Source organism: Panicum virgatum, chromosome 8N (assembly GCF_016808335.1).
Source record: "Panicum virgatum strain AP13 chromosome 8N, P.virgatum_v5, whole genome shotgun sequence".
In the NCBI taxonomy this organism is placed as follows: domain Eukaryota; kingdom Viridiplantae; phylum Streptophyta; class Magnoliopsida; order Poales; family Poaceae; genus Panicum; species Panicum virgatum.
This window is the reverse complement of record NC_053152.1, coordinates 46135978-46150510: the sequence shown is the minus strand read 5'-3', so window position 1 is coordinate 46150510 and position 14533 is coordinate 46135978.

Below are 14533 nucleotides of genomic sequence, written 5' to 3'. Positions count from 1 at the left end.
AATTCATTATTTTTTCTCCATATATGTGATGTAGAGGTCGGAATATTGAAATGTTCTTTTATCTAAAAAAAGGCTAGGGATTTGCCACGGCTTACCCGCCTAGGGGTCCAGAAGGGAGTCACTCGTCTTGCCTCGCCTTACTGCCTTTAAAACACTACCTTAAAGCACACTAAAGGCTACGATATTAAAAAAATAATGAAAGTGAAAAGACCTGACCATATAAAAACAACATAAGGCTACTGCACAATAAAGAGGAGCATAACCAACCCAAAACTGCATTCTACGCTAGTATATGTTCGATTATTGGAACCAAGTAAAACATGCATCTCTCTAAAGGTTGAACAGATCATGTAGAAATCTGGACACCAGCATAGCTCAAGATCAAATGAAAGCACAACTGAAACGATCAAACTAGGACAAAAAGATACATGTAGATCTAAATAAACACCATATGCATTGTTATGCTACAGGACCAGCACTCAGCGACTAATCTCCTAACAGCCTGTTTGGTTTGGAGAATCACTTTGTCCGGGATGATGCCGTCCGCCACTTTCCTGCCGGATGACCTGAGCAGGTGAATCACTGAATCTACGCTGGTGATACACAAGGACGATGTTGCCGGACCGAATCATTCCGTGACGCTATCCAAGCATGCCAGTTATGCTCAGCCTCTGGATCGGATGATTCCGCATCAGAGTCAGACCATGACGCAAACCAAACAGGCTCAGCTTCAATGCAAGGGACCAACGGTAAAAAGGTGAACGTGGACTACACGGAATCAAGATAAGCCTTACTCCCAAGCGAGCAAGTGCGAGGTATAGAGGTGGGGAGGAACCGGATCGAGATGGCGTAGGTGTGCAGACCTGGGAGACCTTGAGGGGGTCCTGCTCGCCATTGAGGAGAAGGCTGCACTTGACAAAGAGCCCGTTTAGTTAAAAAAAAATTTCACCCAAAAATTTTTACCTGCTTCCCATTTGAACACATGTATGTAGTATTAAATATAGTTAAAAAATAAAACTAATTGCACAGTTTGAATGTACACGACGAGACGAATCTTTTGAAACTAATTAGTGCATAATTAGCCATAAGTGCTACAGTAACCCACATGTGCTAATGATGCGGTCAAAGGCCTCAAAAGATTCGTCTCATGGTTTCCAGGTGAGTTCTGAAATTAGTTTTTTAATTAGTATCTGAAAAACCCTCCCGACATCTGGTCAAACAGTCGATTTGACATCCAAAAATTTTCATTTTAGGAACTAAACAGCCCCAAAGACGAACATGCCTCCCTGGGGTACTGTAACGAATATGGCACCATTTATGCCATTTCAAGTGATTTTGGTGATCGAATGACAACACAACACTTGGACTAATATGATTGTTAAGATGATCATTCTCAGTCTTTTAGGTTCAAGTGATGACAAAAAGAGAGAGAAGATAGGCATAGCAAGGCCCAAAGGGCCGCCCCTACGGATCAGGAGCACCGGAAGAACCGACGCCATGGGCATCGGAGCATCCGATGGTAGTCGGAAGAACCGACGCCATGGTACTTTGGTGCAGAAGGGAAACGAAGCCAAGTCAGCCTATAGGCACCGGTTGAACCGACGGTCCAAGAAAGGGCATCGGTGCATTGGACGTCCTTTGTTCCAGAGACGATGTCAAGTGCCCAGGAGAAGATCCTTCAGCACCGGTTGAACCGATGAAGCATCGGTGCATAGCATCGGTTCAACCGGTGGTCACTTTGTCAGCTGTCAGAAGTTCAACGACTACTTCGGATTGTGAGTGACCGGATGAACCGACGCTACCCCTGTCAGAGGCATCGGTTCAACCGGTGGTACGCAGATTTTCAACTAACCGTTGGAGCAACGGCTACAAGACTTGGTGGTCTATATATACGCCTCACCCCGGCCATTTGAAGTTTGCTGGAGTTGCTGGACATCCCACACACACCCAAGAACATCTCCAAGCCATACAAAAGCATCAAGATCATATCCTTAGCCTTTAGCACACTTTGAGAGTGTTGTGTATAGGATTAGCTCTTAGTGAGTGAGATTGCAAGGCTAAGCCTTTGTGCTGTGGTTCTCTAGTGAACCAAAACAAGAGCTTGGTGCGCCGGCACCTTGGAGCGTGAAGCTCGCCGGCAACGTCATCGACCCTCCGATTTGGTGTGGAGCGGCGACGACATCTTTGTGCGGGGGACGTGGAGACCCCCATCCTTTGTGGAGAAGCTCCTTAGTGGAACCCGGGGCCAAGGTGACCGTGACTGTGTTCGCGGAAGAGACTTGGTGGCCGAGTAGCAATACTCTTAGTGAGTGCTACAACAACGTGGATGTAGGTGTGCCTTTGTGGCTAACCGAACCACGGGATAAACACCCGCGTCAAGAGTTTGCTATCTCCTATCCCGCTCTTTAAGCTTCCGTATTTCATACTAGCAATTTGTATGCCTTTACTTTCATAGAGTAGTTTCTTGATAGGAAAAGCTATAAGTTGCCAAACTCTTTTGGGATAGGGGTTTCACACTAGAACAACCTAGTTGCACATCTAGATAGCATGTTTTAGTTTAAGTTTTGTGCAAACTAGTTGGAGCCATAGGTCTAAGTTTTTATTAGTGCCTAATTCACCCCCTTCCCCTCTTAGGCTAGAGCACCCAATCACTTTCAGGTACCAACGGCTGACCGTCAATGGTGTTGATGTCGTGCTTGCACTCCTGGGAGGGAAAGGATACGAGCTTGTCGACGATGTTGGCCCGGCCCTCCACCTTCAGGCCCTCGAAGAGGTGAGAATGGCTTTCTCATCGTACAGCCTCCCCACCGCGGCGCGGTCGTTGTCGAACGTTTGGTAGTAGTCCTTCACAAAGGCCTCGGCCAGCGAGACTGGGTCCATCGCCATTCCTCGCCGACTCGCCGCCACGCCGCACGCTCCTACTGTTTCAAGCTCTTGGGGAGGGGGAAAGAGAGAGAGGTGTCGCAATGTGACGAGGAAGGAGAGGTGGGCACGAGGGATCGTGAGGTGAAGTGCTGGGAAATCAGGCCCTTGGGTGGGGTTGCGGGTCGGCAGGAGAAAAACTTAGTTTATTTGGGAATCTTGCTGCGAATTAGTAATCTTCAACTATTGGGATTAAAAAACGGGCACCTTGCTGAAAACTATAGAGTCGTAGTCCCAAATAAAAAATACTATCCAAAGAAAATTTAAAAGTGCCGTAGACACGTCATCTCACATTTTTTTACTCGTCACAGCCTCCAAGCCTTTGACCTAGCTAGCTCTTGATCCCATGCATATGGACGATGATGGGTACTTCGTGCCCAAGAGAAATGCGGCCAATATAATGTACCTAGATTAATAAGTTGCTTCTAGAAGGTCACTGTGCAGTATCCTTCACGATATATGTCACCATGTATTCATGTATGATGGAAGAGATAAGAGTACCAATTGACAAACAAATAGTTCAACTAAATATATATCAATTACATATGGAGGTGTGATGCAAAATGATAACTATTATAACTAGATAATAATAAATATATATATTAGAGTATGTGATAGAATATTTAATAGATGAAAAAAAGGCATGAAATAAATAGTTATAATTATTGACATTATTTTTATACTAATTCTAATTAGCCCGTGCTTAGACTAGTTGTTTTTAATTGTCGCCCCCACCTTTCCTCATATTTTTACCACACGACCTAGTTGATAAAGTATCCAGCATCGTCAGATCCATGATCCGTTGTTTCAGGAACAAGAACAGTTTCACTTCGATAGAAATACTCTCTTAACCACTAGATTTTTTTTTGAAATGTTCAACCATTCGATTTGAATGTTTGCAGGTATGGTACTCTCTAAGTCTTAAACCTTCAGCCTTTTATATTCGTTTGGGACTTTGGATGCAATTGCCTTTAGAAAAAAGCGAACAGGCCGGCAGGGGAACTTTGCCCCTCTTAATTCAGTGGCGATACATTTCCACTCAATAGTATTTTGTATTTTTCTATTTCAGATATATATGTAACCATCAAATAGGATCAAGACTGAAGTTGCAAAGGTATTCGACCTGCAATGAATGAAAATCCGTGAAGTCTGGAGATGGACTAGTAGATCCTGCCGCACCCGTTATCTCTCGGGTGCGGCTCGGTACCGCTTCACGAAGGAACCACAAGCAGTTACTCCCTTCTCCCTCACCCTTTCTTCGTCCGAGCATATCTCCGGCTCCACCCGACAGGCGCAAGCGGGCTACGGTGACCCACCCGCATCAGCGACCCTCCCACCGCCGCCGTCGCCTCCATCCACCGCATCGTTGTCGTCGATCCGGGGCCACAGGGTACCTAGCGTGGCACAGATCAAGACCATGTATAAGATGTATCATGACTTGTCTTCATATGACTTGTAACTAGTAGTGGTAGCTTTAGAACTAGTCGGGGTACATAAGAAGCACCGAGTAGTATCTAGATAGACTCGTAGGTCTTCAACGACCTAGGCCTTCCGTGTAACCCTGCTCCCCAAGCCAACATTAGGGCGGGTAGGGACCCCTCCCATTCATATAGAGATCTAGGTATTAGCTGAAACCTTCAACGCATAGAGACTTCCTCTCTACGCGTCTCAAGCAACACAAACCACACAAGATGTAGGGTATTACGCAACGTCTGCAACCCAAACCTATCTAAACTCTTGTGTTGCTTTTACCATCGTGTTCGTGATCTCGGTGAATCCCTGCAATCATCTCCCTACCTGAGGGTATCCCTAGGTAGACCCGATGGTGAAACACCGGCAGCTGGCGCCCACCGTGGGGCAGGTCTCCGATGATCCTTTGGCGAACTCGATGGCCATCTTCAAGTTCCACATCACCATGCCCGAAGAAGGTACAACTTTTGTCTTCGGCTCATGATCCGTGTAGCTAACACCCAAGGAGGCTTTGATAGCCACCTTAGTGACTCTGATCATCCAGAGATCAAACAACCCAGCGTCACAGGCAACATTAAGGAAATTTCTGATCATATAACGAATTTATCCCTCGATCAGGAGAAAATCCAGTCTGAAGATTTTTCAATCTAAAACAAGATCCAAAAAATTCTCAAGACTTCATCTCCACTAAAGGAAAGGCCCCGTTAGACGATGAGATCTCTGATGACGAATTGATATCCCCCTAGGCAATCACCTATGCCTTACGATCGCATCAACCCCTCAGGGTCGGTTTGTCTACTGGAAGGGTCTAGAACCCCTAGAACTACTCGGATCAGATGCACGCCTTGTCGCATACATCCCAGACCATCCACCATCCATACCAGGAGGGACATCAACTCTCCCCCATTCGTGTGGGGGAATCTGGATCCACTAGTCACAGGCTACTCAGATGAATCCTACACAGTCCGCCACATTTACATGGCCGATACTGCTCCAGAAAACGTCTCAGCTGACGAACTCGCAGCAAACGTGGGTAATGAAAATGATACCGAGTGTGATGCAAGACGCAAAAGGAACCATGCACATGAGCAAAGAAGAGAAGATGCGAGCCAACGCCAGCATCGCCAACCTCAACACAATTTGCAAGAGGAGTCCGAGCGTGCCGCTGAATAATGATTTCATTCCCCAATTGCTAATATCATGCACGCTGCAAGACTCCTGGATCATGTAAATGATCCAGCTGTCCTCCAAAGCATCAATCTACTACAGCATGCAGCGCTACAACTAAACGACAGTGAGAAAACGCCATCCCTAAGCCATGGCTGCGCAGGGTCCAGCAGAACTCCAGGAGGAAGACGATGGAGGCAAGAAGGAGGAGCCCAGAACAACCAGGAGCAGCAACCCGCCGCTCCTAATCAAGACGCACCACCACCACCTCCGGCCCACTCTACAACTGGAGGAGGAAGGAACAATCGACCACATCCACCACCAAGAGGCAACTATTTACGCCTACAAGATGCTCCCACCACAGAACTTTGCAATTTTGCAGCTGCAGGGTACGATTTGAGGCAGATCATCAACGCCCGGTACGAGGCGCGCACTCTCCAGGAAGGACTGAATGCTCCATCCGACGCGGACCGCTTCCCGGCGTTCAGGCAAGAACTCAGCCTCTACGTCTACCCGAACGGTTTCAAACCAGTCAGCTTCAACAAGTACGACGGCAAAACTCCACCACATCAGTGGCTCCAGATCTACTCTCAAGCAATCAACACTACAAAGGCCGCCTACTTCCCGCTCGCTTTATAGCCCACACAACTGCTCTGGCTGGACTCCCTTCCAGACAACATTGCCGACTCGTGGCCCACTCTACGCCGGCTCTTAATCGCCAACTTCCAAGGAGTCATGACTCTTGCTCGCACACAGCATGACCTATCCCAGTGCAAACAAAATAAAAATGAGTCCTTAAGAGACTACATGACGCGGTTCTTCGAGAAACACGCAACTTTCGCCAGCATCACCAAAGCAGACATCATCGACTGCTACCATCAAGGCCTCTCCGACCGTTACATCTTCAGAGACTTCGGTCGCCAACAACCCAGGTCTATCACGGAACTCCGTGACACATGATGGCCAAATGGGCCAAAAACGAAGAACAAAAAAACAACCGCTTCCCAAAGCACGCAGAGGACACCAACAACAAAAGATCCAACGACAACCGAGGCAAGGGTCCAAGAGATTAGCCTGATCAAAATAGGAAACGCAGGCCAGACGACCATGTCGCGGCAGTCGATCGCCCTTAGGGTGGAAACAAACCATCCACCCAGGAAAAGTTCGAGAAACTCCTAAACAAAAGGTGCCCATTTCATCCTAAGGGGAAGCACTCAGCAAAAGATTGCCGCAATCTACAACAAGCTGTCAGTAGCTTTGTCCCAGAAAATGATAACAAAAAGAAAAAGGGCAAAGAAGAAGACGATGAAAAAGAAGGCCAAGACAAAGCTATGGGTTATCAAGATCCAAGCAGGAAAGGAAATGTCATTTTCGGGGACGATGACTGCCTCTCGAAACGAATGGCAAAACTAACCCTTTGAGAAATATTATCAGTACAACTCGCCACCCCTGGGTATTTGAAAATGAGCAAGGTCCCAACCTCCTTTAAGATCAATGGACCAGCTTCTCCGAGCCACGGAAATTACCCCTAGTTCTGGATCCGGTTGTGGCAGGCGTGAGACTTACAAAAGTCCTCATAGATGGCGGAAGTGGTCCAATATCTTATTTGCAAGTACCCTACCCCAAATGGGACTAGAATTTGGTAAAATAAAGCCGACAAAGGCACCATTCTACGAAATCGTTCTAGGAAATGTGGCAATTCCACTCGGAACCATCTCTCTGTCGGTTACCTTTGGAACTCCACAAAATTATCGTACAGAGTACATCAATTTCGAGGTCGCAGACTTTGACACATCTTACCATGCCATACTAGGCCATCCAGCAATGGCCAAATTCATTGCAGTACCACATTACGTGTACCAAGTACTAAAAATGCCAGGACCAGCAGGCGTTCTCTCCCTGCGCGGTGACCTAAGAAAATCTTTCGACTGTGATCAGAAAGCCATACAATGCGCAACAACAGCCGAGTGCCTGACACGGCAGGAGAAGTACTCGCCGCTGCCCAACAAAGAAATTCGGCCATATTAAACCGCATGCCGAAGTCGGCAAAAAACCCATCCAACTACAAGAGGGAGACTCCTCCAAAACCGCCCTCATAGGAACAGGGCTAGATCCCCAATAGGAAAGCGTGCTCGTTAGCTTCCTTAGGGAAAACTGGGACATTCTTGCTTGGAAACCAGCAGACATGCCCTAAAGTCAATTCCAAAGCTACTCCCAAAAGGCAACGCCTGAGGCGATTCTCCCAGGATAAGACAGAAGCAATCAAGAAGGAACTAGCGAAACTACATGCGGCAGGCTTCATTAAAGAAGTCTATCATCTTGAATGGCTAGCTAATCTAGTGCTAGTCAAAAAGAAGAACAGCAACGACGACTGGAGAATGTGTCGACTACACAGATCTCAACAAAACATTGCCCCAAAGATCCATTCGGCCTCCCGAAATAGATCAAGTTATCGATTCCACAGGTAGATGCACCTTGCTATCCTTCCTCGACTTCTACTCAGGCTACCACTAGATAGCCCTCAAAGAATAAGATCAGATAAAGATGGCGTTCATTACGCCCTATGGTGCCTACTGCTACAAGACAATGTCCTTTGGACTGAAGAATGCATGAGCAAACTATCAAAGGGCCATACAGCTATGCTTCACTAACTAGCTCCATTGAAATGTCGAAGCATACGTGGATGACATAGTCATCAAGACACGCAATCCCAAAGACTTCATCAAAGATTTAGAAGAGACCTTCAATAGCCTAAGAAAATTTCGGTGCAAGCTAAACCCAACGAAATGCGTTTTTGACGTACCTTCAGGAAAACTACTTGGATTCATCATTAGCAATTGAGGTATCGAAGCTAACCCTAAAAAAGAGAGCGCCATCACCCAGATGGGGGCTCCAGTCAGCGTAAAGGACGTTCAGAAACCCACAGGCTGTATAGAAGCACTGAACAGATTCATATCAAGGCTTGGCGAATGTGGCCTGCCATTTTTTAAACTCCTCAAGGGGCAAGCGAAGTTCAAGTGGGCAGAAGAAGCTAACACTGCCCTTGAAGCCCTCAAGCAACATTGGCAAGCTCCACCAATCCTCACAGCCACAACAGAAGGAGAAAACCTGCTACTCTACGTCGCTGCCACAACGCACGTGGTCAGCACATCAATAGTCATCGAGCGCCCCTCAGGAACGCCATGCATATCCCATGCAGAGGCCAGTAGACTATGTCAGCGAAGTATTCTCTGACTCTAAGGCTAGGTACCCGGCTGTCCCGAAATTACTATATGCAATTCTAATGACTTCTCGAAAGCTATGCCACTATTTTGAGGCATATCATGTGATAGTGATCACCGAGTACCCTCTGGCGGATATACTTCATATTCCAGAGGCTACCGGAATAATCACTAAATGGGCAACGGAATTGGAGCTCTCCACCTCGACTTCAAGCAAAAAACAGCCATCAAGACGCAAGCACTAGTCGATTTCATGGCTGAGGGGAGGGAAAACCAAATCCCTGCCCCCTCAAACAAAACAGAACACTAGACAATGTACTTCGACGGATCACTAAAAATAGATAGAGGAGGTGCACCCACCCTCTCGCCAAGACCTTGCATCCACTGAAACATCTGCTCCATCCTCTGCCGCTCGGCTTCTATCTTGGCTTCTATCCTCAGTCGCTCAGCCACCATCCTCTATTCCATCTCCTTCCGTAGCCTCCTTTCTTCTACCAGCTGGGCCTACAATATGTCACCCAAATGTTACAATGCAAGGAAAACATATGTAAAAATCAATGAACGACGAATAAAGCTGAAATAACCTGTAGAGCCTCCTTCTGAGACTGTGTAGTGTTTAGCCATGGGCGTATGGCTGGGCTTGACCTCGTGCTCCTCGCTCAAATATGTGAAAGAGTTGGAGTAGTTGCCGTGTCAAGCGTGTCATCGCCAATCATGTACCTCCATGCTTCTTGCCCCCTCCCGCCCTCATGACCACTTCTCCATCAATGGGCTAGGTGCTTGGATCATAGTCTGGCCCGTGGACCTCCCTTGCCACCTCTGTGTACTGGGAGATGTGGCTGTGGACACTCACATTGCTATATGCCGAGGCCGGGTTCTTTGGGTTGTAGTTGACCTCGGACGTCTCCTTGCCCTTGTGGGCCAAAACAAATGCCTTGAACTGGGAGCAAGGCTGGCCACCATGTGACGACGACTAGGAAAGAAACAACAAGATGATTACAAATTATGCAGAATTGAGCATTAGAACAAAGAAATGAATTCTCGTACACATCTAGACCTGTAGGCGTCGAGGGTAAGATTCCCTTGATGATGTGCTAGGCCTGACATCATCAAACGTCGCTCCCGGCAATCATTGTGCATCTCCACCCAACTCTCCGCACACCATTTGTCCACCATGTGGGCCCAGCACTAGAGATTTCCAGCGACCCACCATTCAGGCACCTACACGACATAATGTAAATTACATATAAGATCAAATTAAGTGTACTTAGTATTAGAAAAAAAAATCAGTACTAATGTTCGATATGAACCTGCATGTATTCTTCCCGGCTCAGCCTTATGTTTCTTGCGTCAAGTTTTGACACTTTCACACTATGGACGTCAGCATTGTAGACAATGATGGACTGGACGTGCTCCTCGTAATGCATATCCTTCACGAGTTTAGCACAGGCTGTGTGAGCCAAAGTGGCCGCCTTGCTCTCATATCCCGACTTGCATCTGTAGAAATCCTGCATATATATAACACGACATATCTTGTCATTAATGCATGAATACCTTTTGAAAGCGATGTACATAGCATTGTAGTGTGAAGATTACTTACCCAAAATTCACCCACAACCCGCTATGCCTTGTTGTCGAATATCCTACCATCCCGATCTAGTTGATCGGGACAGGCAACATAGTGCTCCCATGTGTACGCCGGCTCAATGGATCCGCCAAACGACACCATACCTGGGAAGAGTTGCCTGCACAAAAGACCCAGGATGCCATTGGGAAGGCGTTTGTGAGTACCTGGAGCAACCCATTTCCATGTAAAGTTAGTAATCAATTATTAGTTTCAACTTTGTTAATGAAAAAGTAGTGATTACATGTAAAGTTACTTACCTTTTCCCTATGGGCCAAATCATCGGGCGTCTCTCCAAAGGTATCAGTCGCTGAGGGAGAGTCGAGGGGCCTCGTAACTAGGCAGTCCTCGAGCCGGAGGAAGCAGAACCCCCTGCCTCCTCCTCCTTCTACTCCCCCTCCTCCTCCGCCTCCTCCTCCCCCACCTCCTCCTGGTCTCGCTCGGCCTGTGCCGTCTCCTCCTCACCACAGTCGTGAGCGGAAGGTATGTCCTCCTCCTCAGAGGACGATGAAGCTACAGGCGACGGTAACCTTGCAGTACCCTTCCCTCGACCTCTACCTTTCCCTCGAGTCCTATAGGAGCCCTCAACTGCAGGTGAACGTGACCTCGCAACAGCCTTCCGCCGACCCCTGTGCCGTAAAGCGCCGACACGGACCTCATCACACCATGGCCCGCCATATTCACTCAATCACCTACAATTAAAAAGAGTAAACCAATGAGTCAATGTATTAGAAATTAAATAGTACAACTAGTAAAAAATAGTATGAATCATAATTGTATAAGAAATCAAATAGTACAACTAGGAAAACAATCAGTACGGATCATACATGTATTAGAAATAGGGATTAGCTGGGTCCTAAGTCTCATCATCACTATCACGCGTGTCCATATAATCATGCTCATGCTCTGATGGAGGAATGTTGTCATCACTGTCATTGTCTAAATGTAATCACTCAAGTAATTCTAAGTCCTTTGCATTATGAACCTCATCTCCGGCGTCCTCTTGAGCAACCCTTTCATTGTCTTATTCAATTTCGATCGCTCTGGTTAAGTCTATCTCAAAACTCCCTTCTAGCCCATCTTCTTGAAAAACTCTCCATCATATGTGTTTGGCTCTATGTTGTAATCTTCATTGCTTGGGATAGGTACTTTACCATGTGGTGATAGCTTGTACATAACATCCCAACCCTTTAGATTGTCGTTGGTTTGGCACGGGTACGAGAGATAATAAACTTGTGTGGCTTGTTGAATTTCGACTAGCCCAAGATCAGGGGTCCGTCTCACTACTTGAGGATCAAACCAATGGCATTTGAGTATGACAGGATTCAAACCATAAAAGTTGAGTTCGTATATTTCTTCAATTCTTCCATAATATTCGAGTCCATCAAGGCCTTGTGTAAAAACTCTACTATTTGTGATTCTTCGATTGGGCCGACTCTACTCGTGTCTTGTTGTGTGAAAGTGATATTCATTCACATCATAAGCTCCAAATGACCTGACCCTATAGGCAAAGCCATTAGCAACCTGTCTCAACTCGGCACTCATAGACGCATCGGATTGCCCCTGCAATTTCAAGAAGGATAGCTCGTTATATTATTGGCACGTATGAGCAACTTGTCGAATGTCATACTCAATACGAGTAAAATTGGATAGTACCTTTTGTTTGAAACAAGAAATGAAATCGAGCATTCCATTTCCCGCACTCTGCCTATGAAGGGTATCAGCTTCCAGCGGGGTAGGTTCCCTTGCTGGAGTCCAAAAGTGAAGAAGAAATTACCTGTACCAACGAGGAACAAGCAGGTTGGATGTCGAAGAGTGAGTAATCGAGAACAAGTTTGGTAAGAACTTACCACACGTACGGATCCACTTCGGAAAGGTTAGTCCGCACATATAGCATTATACTGTGCCACTCTTGGTGCTTTAAGGTCTTGATGGTCGCATCACTTGCACTTCCGAGTTGCCCTCGAAAAATGTTAAGGTTCGATTGATCTTCACCAGCTTTGTAACGAGGGGGTGGATTATGCACGCTCGGAAGATTCTCAGCATAGTATTGTGTTGTGAAGTTTGACACCTCCTAAAGAATGTATGCCTCTGCAATGGAAGCTTCATTTTTGCATTTATTTCTACATTTTGTTCGAAGAACCTTTTGACATCTCTCAATTTAATAGCACCAACGGCCTTGCACAAGCCCCCCATTCGTGCTTCATATGGGAGGTGCAAAATGATATGCTGCATTGGATTAAAGAAGCCGGATGGAAAGATCTTCTGTAACTTACAAAGCAACGCAGGCGCCAATTTTTCCATGTCTGCAATCACGGTTCGAGATAACTCCTTAGCACATAGCTGGCGGAAGAAATTGCTCAACTCTGCCAGCACATGCCAAATATTCTCAGGGATATAGCCTCAAACCATCATAGGAGGAAGCCGCTCTAACCATATATGGTAGTCATGACTCTTGAGCCCGTTGATTCGCATAGTAGATAAGTTAACTCCCCTCCTCAGATTTGCTGCATACCCATCAGGGAACATTAACGATTGGAATCATTGTAGTACCTCCCTTCTTTGGGCTCTCGTCAGGACAAAATCGGCCTTAGGCTTTCTCCATGACCTGCCGCCTATAGGAGGCTTCATGCCTAGTTTTGGTCTATTGCATAACGTTGATTGATCCACTCTAACATTGTCCTTCGTTTTATCAGGAATATCCATGATTGTTCCAAAAAGTGCCTCGCCGAGATTCTTTTCAGTGTGCATCACATCAATATTATGTGGAAGAAGAATCTCATCTGTATATGGGAGCCTCCACAAGCCTGACTTCTGAGTCCAAGCATGTTGCTCACCATATCCCACAAAACCACCACCTTGTTCATTGACCTTGAGAGCGTCTAACTGAGCACGTGTTGACACCAGATTTTGGCACGTGTCGAGGAAGCGTGTTACAAAGGAGAAAAGGTTCTGCATTGTACGATCGGTGGATTTGGAGAAGTGGTCACGTGCCATGGTTGAAAATCTTGCTGACCGAAGAAGGGAAGATTGACCAGATATTTTGGCATTGGTTTGGCAAGAGTTATCTTATTTTTAGAATAGTTTTTGTTTCTTAAGATACAATCGTGTTTTGGCGTAATCGGCTAGTTTTGCCGTCCTAAAGATATAACTACTATGTGTGTTCAGCTGGCAGAGTCCACGATAAGATATCCAGAAGGAGTTGTGGAAAGGTTAATGGTAAAGGTCAAGAATACCTACATATTGATGGACTTCTTAGTCCTTGATATGGAAGGAGATCTTGGGATCCCGCTCATACTTGGGCGACCATTCCTCAAGGATACAAATGCCAGAATTGATGTGGGGAGAGGAAGAATCAGCCTCCGAATCATGGGAAAGACCATGAAATTTAAGTTTCAAAATAAGAGAGAGGTATTTTTGATTCATGAGGATAGTGAGAAACAAGGGCTATGGGCAGAGCCCGGTTGGGATGATCAAGACTATCGCCCCTCTTCCAAGCCAGCTTGGGAGGATTGGGAAATTCATACTCCACCAACCGAGCCAGTGGAAGATGATCGGAAGATCCCTGATTTCATCACCGATACAATATGGGAAGATCTGAAGATCGTCTATCCAGCATCCGAGGATCCTGTTCCTGCGCCGCCTACGCCACCAAAGAAGACCAAGAAGGTGTGGCGCAAGAAGAACAAGACGTCATCAACTGCTACTACTTCTCCAGGTACGGACGAAATGACATCAACCTAATCAGGTATGGAGAAAGGTCCTGCTTTTCGACCCTAACCAAGAGCTAGCTTGGGGGGGAGGTCCCCTCCCTTAAGTCAACTGTATCCCTTTTATTTGCTTTCAATAAAATTTGATAAAAACTTCTAAAAACAAAATAAAAATTTACTGCTTTATTTTCCTTTTCCATGATGCGCGGTAAGAATGTTTTAACTCCCCTTGATAAGTTGAAAGGATGAGTTTTGCTTTGCTTTATCATGTCTTTTGTGCCTAGTCTTGAAAATAAGAGTTCTCTTGAGTTTATATTCGTTGGTTACACAAATATCTTGCCAATAAACCTGAAAGTTCCATGGGTTGCATATGCTTGATCTGAGTCTAAGTTGTTGTGAGTTTAGATATGGTAAATAAG